Raw genomic sequence first — 9,368 nt, 5'->3', positions numbered from 1 at the left:
CTAATGGATGCTAAATATATATAATAAAGAAACAATATGTACTTATAAACACCTGTGCACCGGGGCCACCTGTTCATATACTAATGTTATCCTTATACTAAGTTCTGTTCACTAACCTATACATTATAAATGCACTGGCTAGGTCTTTGTCATGAATAATACTGTCAGTAACGTACACTTTATATCTTTGGCTACTATTCGGACTAAAGTACCTTAATCTCATATTGGTACGGCATTTGGCTAATTTTTGGTTTAATAAGGACGTTACTATACGCAGGGGGTTATCATAATAGATTCCTAGATGGTCTTGTGTGACCTTTGTGTGCTTAGGATGTTCCTTTTTCAACTCTCTTAGTGTGACTTAATAGGCTTTGGCTCTGCTAACATAGACGCGACTGATCCAAGATGGCGGCTCAGTTCGTGTATGTTTTCATAATCAGGCTCATCTCTCTTCTGTACATGGCCTGGCAATGTGGCCGGTCTCAAATGGATCTTGTGTTGGGTTCTGGATAAAAGTATTGTGGGGCATGGACAGAGACATCGGTATGGTCCCGTAATCTTGTGGCATTTACGGGTCCTTAAGAGATGGCGCCCGCACCTGTTAAGACGCATTATACATACGTATTGTGATTCAATAAGTTTAGTGCCAGCACTCCAGTATTCTTTTTGTGTGAGTATAACTTTTCTATCTAATTTGGCCCCGATTAGGGTCAAATGTTCTCTTTCGTCTCTCTCCTTCTACATGTCGGCATACTTACTAAGATGCCGCTTTGGGATTTCCAAATGGCGGATGGTTTTCATAACCACCTCTATGGACTCACAATGAAGGGTAAAAAGAATTAGTCCTTCCTCCATTTCCGTCTATTACAAAAAGATGGATTTCGAAACGCTTTGGCTTTTTGATGCCGGTACCCCAGGGCTGGATTACTCGATGCAAGGATGATGGACAGGACATAAAGGTAATTTACCAAGTTAGGGAGATAACGATATGTAGAACTCATATGTCTACATATTTTAAGTTATTTTCTAAATTTTCTTAGCTCTGTTACTCTAAATTACATGGGGAGAGTCTATTGGACTCACCTCTTTAATTGAATGCTCATTAAAATACTTTCTATTTTCGTTTGATTTGTTACAGATACCATACATTTTTTACCTCTGACCAATTCCTGCCAATATAGGTTGCTTTTGTGACCTTAAACACCCAATAAATACCAAACTATTTACTTCATCGAAGACCATTAAGTACAGGTTGGTGGATGATTGGTTTGATTAATTAGTATAGGTCTGAATTGATTTATTGGATGTGGGACTTTGACGGTTCTTTTTTACAGACTTGCTGTGGTTTTGCAAGAAATTTGGAAATTCCTATTTGAATAGAACTGAACAAACTTAAAAAGAATAAGGTACATATAGTTCTAATATAATGAACATGCAGGAAAAATTATTGATTATATATTTTTTAACTCTGGTCTTTTGTGGCACCACTCACAATTTCTCCCTTTTGATAATGATTATTATTCATTTGCATAAGGGTATTGTGTTTATTGGTTCACTTTTTTGTCACTTCTGGTTTCGCACTTGGTCCTTAACAGTATTGACACTGATTGGGGTCACCTAGAAGGATGGTTGCTGTCTTTCTTGAATTTTATCTATCATTTGGTGATTGTTGTGGCATCATGGTATATTTGAATTACTTGCATACTTTTATTCTGTGGAATGACACTCATAGTGTCATTACTATGTTGTTGTATTGTGGTATTTGTTTAATGTTGTTGTGTTAATAAGTCGAACAACCAGTGGGAAAACAGGTTGTAATAAGTGACTGTACCATATGTTTTGTCAGCCTTTATAAAGTCCTTCACAGGACGAAACACGTGTCGGCTGAATTTGGTTGAATTTCAAGATCAATTCTTTCATTTGGATGGAAAGGAAAAAGATGAAATGTTTCACCATTGACTCAAATATCCAATGTGTGAGAAAACACTGCCAAGCTTTTATGTGCAACACCAGTTTTGTACAGTAGTAGTTTTGTCATAATTTTCTGTATGTTATTTCGTGGAATTTTGTTATATTCGTATTATGCATATTAAATTTGCTAATGGAATAATATACTTTTCGTAATTATTACTTGTCATATTGATGCCACATTTGCTTCTCATTATGTTTTTTGCTTAAAATCTCCAAATTGCTTAAAACTCTCTAAGTTTAAGGATCCATGAACAGAATTGAGAATTTATTAACTTTATTTGTGTGTGCTCCATTCTCATCTTAAATATAAAACGGTTTTGTGACTGCTAGGGTCATAATCAGTCCTAATGTTTTTGGCCCCGCTCAGCTTATTTTTTAACCATTTTACTTTGATTTTCTGAAAACCAATAATTAACATAACAGATCTTTGGCTTTCACATATCGATACACTACATTTACTGCACAGCCACAAGTGCAGGATTTGTTACAATATTTGGAGTGTCTTCATCAGAGGCACTGCTTGCATTGGACTCCATTATATGGAGGCCAACTTTTCGGATCAGTTCCAGAACCTGGCTAGGGCCTGTCTCTAACAGTCTATCCCTCCTGATAAATGTTTGAAAAGGAAGCCATGTGGCTTCAAATGTATCTATCCTGTCGTGAAGCAACATGGTTAGTCTCTCAAATGGATAGATAGTCCATAGTTTTCCCACCAAATATTAAGTGGAGGCGTGGTGGGTTACTTCCAAAATTGCACAAGCGCCAAACATGCCGCTACTAACAGATGAGTGATAAGTTTCCCACATGGTGTGGTTAGTGGGTATTCACTGTGTTCCCCAGGGTCATACAGCAGTATTATTAGTGGTTGTAAAAGAATTGTTATCTCCAACATGGCCCAATAGGCTTGGGAGAATATGCAAGACCACCACATACGGAAAAAGGTGCCTCTTTATTCATAGTTGTTCCAGCAAGTCAATGGGCTACCACACATTACACTAACCCATGTGGGGGAATAGGTACCACCTTTTGAGTAATTTGTATACATTCTTTTTGTGCACTGTACAAATGGAGAACTTCACAGCTTTCTGCCAAATTCCATTCCTTGTGTCATCTGGTATCACTCTACCAAGATTCCATTCCCAATATTTGTGTGACTGTGTTTAGATGCAGTGCCATTGTCTGAGATTGTGCACTGCAAGCATCTGATTCCCTTCTGCAGTACTTTGTTCCGGAATATGGCCTCTAATGGGGTTTTCCTATGGTTTGCTCCATTTTTCACCTCTCTGGGGCTAGCCCATTGCAGTAGTTGTGTTAGTTGTAAATCCCCTTCTCTGTCAAGGTGTCGACCCCTTCAATTTCCTCCCGTGAGAGTATCTCACCACCGGAACAGAGATCGCCCAAAGTGAGAGGAGTTTGATTATTCCATCCCCTAAAGCTTTGGTTACTAATTCCTGAGGGAAATTTGGATTATAAATAATAGGAGTTGGTGGTGAAAGCAATGTGGTTGAACCCTTCTTGCTTGTGATTTGGTGCTAAGACTCCAATAGGATCTGTGTTCTGGTAAACATTTGTGATCTCCATAAATGAGCCCATGGAGGGTGGGTGGGAGCCAGAGTAGGATATGTAACAGTATCTGGGAGAAATATTGCTCAATATAGACCCAACCCTTATTTCCAGAATTATGGTTCCAGTCCAGGGCTGGCTGGAGCGACCTGCTTGAATGTAGGATTCCATGTTTGGGAGGCCCAGGCCTCCTTCTTCTGTCTCTCTGTACAATGTTATCTTTAGAACTCTGGGAGATTGACCCCTTCAAACAACAGAGAGACGTTTTAGCTGAATTTGCTCTACATTGGGTTTTGGGAAGCTCAAAGGCAAAGTCTGCATCACATAGAAGAAACAAGGATGGAAGTTAAATTGTACTGATGTCAATCTCCCTGTAACCGTATTGGCGCGTGGTAATCACACATGGACCGGTTGCTCCATGTACAAGGTGTTTATTTGAGGTATTGTGGGTTAGAGTCTGGGTAGTTTTAGGTCTTTCTTCTTTTGTGTTTCTTTCTTCTGGTTTGTTTTAGATGGTTTAGGTATCGGATTATGCTCTTCACACTTCTCTTTTGTCTCCTCGTCTCACAGGTTCCCCGGGAAACGTATGTGGAGAGAAAGAGAGGAACAGGGGTAAGTGATTTATTTAAAGACTCTCTGGGCTTCTTTCTCTTTTCTGTCTCCTTTCTTGTCTTTCCTTCTTTTGGTTCCTCTCCACTTTTGATATCTTTTCATCTTTATATTCGTTTTATAAAACTCTGTTCTATCTCCTTAGGCTGGGATTCTTCCTAAATCTATCCTTTTCCCTTTTCTTCCTTTGTAATGAATTATAACAATCTAGTATTCTCCTATTAGCCTACTTGGCTAGTTATTCTCTGTGCGCGGTGCCTTGGTGCTGCCTCTTACTGGTATTGCTTCTATGCTTTGTGCTCGATGTTTCAGTGATTTCATGCGATGGTACTTTCCCACCCTTTTCCCCTTCGTTCTTTTAGCCTTCGGTTGCCCTTTCTCTTTCTTCCCCCCCCCGCCTTTTCTCTCCTCCCTCCCGCTCCCTCAGGGCAGAGCCCTCATGCACCTGGAACTGCCACGCTTCTCCGGAAGCGTGGCGGGGTGCAGCTTTCCGTCTTCTTGGATTCCTGCTGGTAGGGGTCCCGTCTGTGGTGCCCGGTCCCGGCCCTTGGATGGACACTGCTCTTCCATCTCCAGGCGCCTCTCGCTTCTCCAATCTTCTTTGTCCTTCTCCGCGTCGTCTTCCTTGCCGTCTTCTCCTCCAACTCCGGTTCCGTCTCCACCTCCGACTTCCTTTCCGTCTCCTCCGACCCCTTCTTGTTCTGCTACTGGGTCTTTTGACCTCCCGGCTTCCCGCGTCGAAGGTACCGTCAGCCAATCACGGGAAGGGAAGCCGGGGAGGTCCGGAACAGCACAGGCAACGCCAGCACCAGTCAGTTCTATGTGCGGGAGATCCACAGCTAGCCCGTCACACTCCCTAGCAAAGATATATCAAGTTTGCCTCAATGATGGAGGTCTTTGTTTGAAACCTGCAATAGAAATGGGATATTATTCTGGTATAAATTAGCCATAGTGTTCTGTAAATTAATACCAAGGTACTTTATGGACTCACGAGTCCAAGCAGAGGCGTATTGAATGAGGACTGCCTGGATATCCTCAATATTGGCTGCTAATTCCACACCACAGGATTTTATGTAATTAATAAGGAAGCCAGAGACTTCACTAAAGGGTGCCAGTTCCTTCTTCAGTGCTGGAGCGACATTTCAGGCTCAGTGAGGAACATTAACACATCGTTAGAATAGACTGCCAACTTAAATTCCTGCATTCTCACCCTAACTAAATAAGCAGGTTCATGGTAGTGAGATCAGCGGGGATAAGGGACAACGTTGTCTGGCCCCCCTCATATTGCGTATCTGGTCAGAGAATTCTCTATTGACTTTTATGTGTGCAACTGGTGTTTGAAAATTCAACAGAAACATTTGTTTAGCTATAGAAGGCCAATCTAAGACCTTCTATGTGCCAAGCGTCAATCAAAAGAAGGACTATCAGAGTTTGGACTTTTCAGCAAATCCATGAGGGACACCACTAGTGTGATGTTATCCCTTGTGTGACAATCTTTATTAAATCAGGCTTGTTATGGGGATGTCTGTGTTGAGCAATGCGATTGGATGGTAAACAAAGCAATTTGTCGGATCTTTTTCAGGTTTCAACAGCAGTGTTAGTTGTAATTCCAACAAGTGTATGTGTGACTATTCCTTGGTTTAAAATAGCATTAAAAACTGCTGTTAGTGGTTCCACTAAGATATGTATGAAAGCCTTGTAAAAAGATGCTGGAACTCGAACGGGTCCTGGTGTCTTTCTGCAAGGAAAATTGCTTATTGCTGTCCTGACCTCTTTGACTGAGATTTCTTCGTCCAAAGCAGAGCAGTCATTCTCTGACAATGTAGTCCAAAAGTCCACCAAATAGGCCTCATGCGCTCTGATGACAGATGCTCTTCAGTAATGAGAGATTTGTAGTAGTCATTAAAACAATTTGAGATAATCTTGGTGTCAGAGTGCAGAAAGCTCTTTGTCTATTTAATTTTATAAATTTGATTTTTTGTGAGGACCTGTTTGAGTCTGTAATCTAACAGAATGCCTGCCTTGTCTCTTTTCTAATAACAGGATTGCTTAATGTATAATAATGTCTTGCCAGCGTCACGCATTAATAATTGTTTATTATTCTCTCATGCTTTTCTTAAGGATGCGGGTTGAATTTCAGATCTATTTCAATGTTGATTATTTTTGGCCTCAACACCCTCGAAGTGAAGAAGTTGTATATTTGATTACCAGCTCTACGTATATTTGAATAAATAATCTTATTCTCTCTGGTGTTGGTTCCTCCATTCATCTTCGATGTTGAGGACTACCAAACCACGCAGAATGTAGCGGGGAGCCTTGAGACACTAGGCACACATGGGTTCTATTCTAATCCGTGTAAGGATACAATTAAAGCCCCTCCCACCCCACTATGACATGCCCCAGAGTAGAGTATACTATCTTTGCCAAGAACTCAGCATAAAACTGTTCCTTTCCCTCCTTTGGGGCATAAAGTGAGTATATAGTCAACCCTGGATGCCTAGCCACTTCCCACTCCCTATCCGCATGCCTAGAGTCCAGCCCAAAGGTCAGCCCCTGATAAGAATACCAGTACTATTCGTTTTCGTGTTTTTTGTTGCATGGAACTGAGATAGTAACCAATAATAATGCAGCCTACGGACGTCTCTAGAAAACAGATGGGTTTCTTGAAGAAAGGCAACATCTACCTCATCTGCTTTGACAGGCTTATGGCCCCCTTCCCTGTCGCCGCCATTGAGCCCAGTCAGCATATGTTTTGAGCTTTACAGAAGTAAACTCTCTAAGTGAGAGTTTGTTTTACTAAAACAAAACATAACAAAGGACCTGACACAAAGGTGACTTTTCTCCCTGAATGTGGGGGCTATTCTGAGTTTTTTTCTTCCAAGGTCCACTTTCCCTCCATTAGCGGACATGGCCGGGGACAATGGAGGAGGGTCACCCCGCTCTAAGTGTTAAGAGGTAACCATTGCTGTGACCCAGCTGTCCAGTATTGGTGGGCCATCGAGTCAATAGTTTCTGCGAGCAGAGACTGCTGAGGCTCTGACATCAGAAGCCCTGTGGTTCCGCATCCATTAAAGGGGTAATTGAACTGCAAGCCAAACTCTAAATAAGCCCCTAAGTCAATTGTTACAACTGTTGACCATGGTGAACCTCAAGGCTTTATTCCACCCTCTTTCCATCACTGTCAGCCTCAAAAGGCAATTAGAATGCAGCCACCCGATGCCCATTAGACTAAGATTAATTTTTGAGATCCCATTGTTTTCGATAGACACTTATGGCTTTTCCCTTAAAAAATCATAAGAGTTAACAAAACAAAATTTGGTATTTCATTTATTAGATTCTTCTTCTTTTTATTAGTTTTGGCAATTTTATCTGATTATCTTCCTGACTTTAATGCTGTTTTGTTGCTTCTAAAATGCTTCATATCCACTTTCTCTGTGAGAAACCTGTAACTTGTTCCAAGCTATCAAAGGTAAGTCCTAGATCCACACAGAAACTCATTTTACTCTCTAGACAAAATATTTTATTATCCTACTGGAGTCCAACGACTGATCATATCAAGCCATTTTACAATCTTATTAGTATAAGAATCAAAAACCTCTAACCACATTTAGCACAGATTTTTATTTAAGTGTAATTAGAAAACGTTATTTTTGTTTGACCATATTGATGATTTGTTTTATGCATCATGTTCATGACCATAATGTATTAGTCCATGCACCATTGGTACACAGCCGTGGGGTTCACAAGATGCCATAGTTAATCATTCTTCTTCAATCCTGGACCCGATTGTGGTGGTCCTCCCACCATGTTTACAGTCTACGGCATCTGCCACAAATTTTGCTGAAGCATCTGAAAATTCTTTGCTGAGATCTCCTTTAACTGTTGCTGTGCCTCATTCTCTGATAGCGCTCCTCCTAACTACAAAATCTCTGCACCTCTCTACAGCCCGTATGCCCTGGTATGAAATGATACTGTTGTCTGTTTCTCATATCACCATGACCAGGTGTCCAGCTCTGAACCCTGCTTTTTCAATGCCTACTAGTGAGGAGGTGAAAACCCATGATTGCATCTTCATCATTGCCCATGTAACCAAAGTTTTTGGTGGATTTAACAGATGTGGCCATTCTTAATTGTGAGTTAACATATTTTGTTTACGGATCAGGACTCAGAAACAATGATCGTGTCCTGGTTGCTAATTATGCTGCACGTACCATGTTTCAGATAGCAGAAAGTTGTCATTTTCCACAAATGATATCTGCCCAAGTTGTAGTCAACAGGGCCCCTGACTGTGTACCTGGACTCAGAGTATGCCTTTGAAGTAATGAACAACTTTGGGCTCCTATGGATGCAGAGATGTTTCTTTTTTTATTCATCATCTTTGGTATATACTCATAACAAACATACAACAATCTACATATGTGGGGAAATAAGCATGTACAGATGTAAAAGGCAACATTACATTATAGGGAGGCCCATCCATTCCGGATTGTGACTCACACAGCAAAAAAGGAATATACGCTACAAAGCAATTGTGTCATGATAAAAAAGAGGGGGGGTCAAAGACTACACCTGATCAAGAATAGTTAATCACCGTGATGGGCACATCAATATCAAAAATTTAGAAACACAATAGTGTCCTGAGAATAGCTGTTACTGTTCAGTGGATTCACCATCTGCGCCTTCTTGGTCTCATTGCAGTAGATAGTCTTGTAAAATTGCCATATATTTTTACGTCTGGCAGTAGATGGCTGTAGCAAAAAGTAGATTTCGCTGGTGGTGTTGCAGAAAGAAAGACTTCGTATCCAACCATGGACCGCAGTGAAACGCTTACCGCCCCATTACAGGGCAACTTCACATTTTGCAAACAATAGCGCTAATGCAGTAAAGCGTCTAACCACTTGTGGGAACATCTCGAAGACATCCAACAGTGCCTGGAGTTGGTCTGGCATTAAATTGGACACCACCATGATTGAGAGCTGTGTAATAACTACTGTCCAGTATCTCCCTAAATATGTACATGTCCAAGCAAGATGTAAAAAATCGGCACATTCCGTATGGCATTTTGGGCAGCAAGAACACCTGGTAGGGTTAATTTTGGCAAGGGAGCTTGGTGTGAAGTATGCTCGCCTAAGGACTTTGACGTATATAAGCTTATGTCTGTGATTGGGAGCAATAATACCAGACCCGATCTGATACAGAGTGCTGCAGATCACGTTACCAGTATT

The sequence above is a fragment of the Pleurodeles waltl genome, chromosome 4_1 (genome assembly GCF_031143425.1).
Source record: "Pleurodeles waltl isolate 20211129_DDA chromosome 4_1, aPleWal1.hap1.20221129, whole genome shotgun sequence".
Lineage (NCBI taxonomy): Eukaryota > Metazoa > Chordata > Amphibia > Caudata > Salamandridae > Pleurodeles > Pleurodeles waltl.
This window is presented reverse-complemented; position numbering follows the sequence as displayed.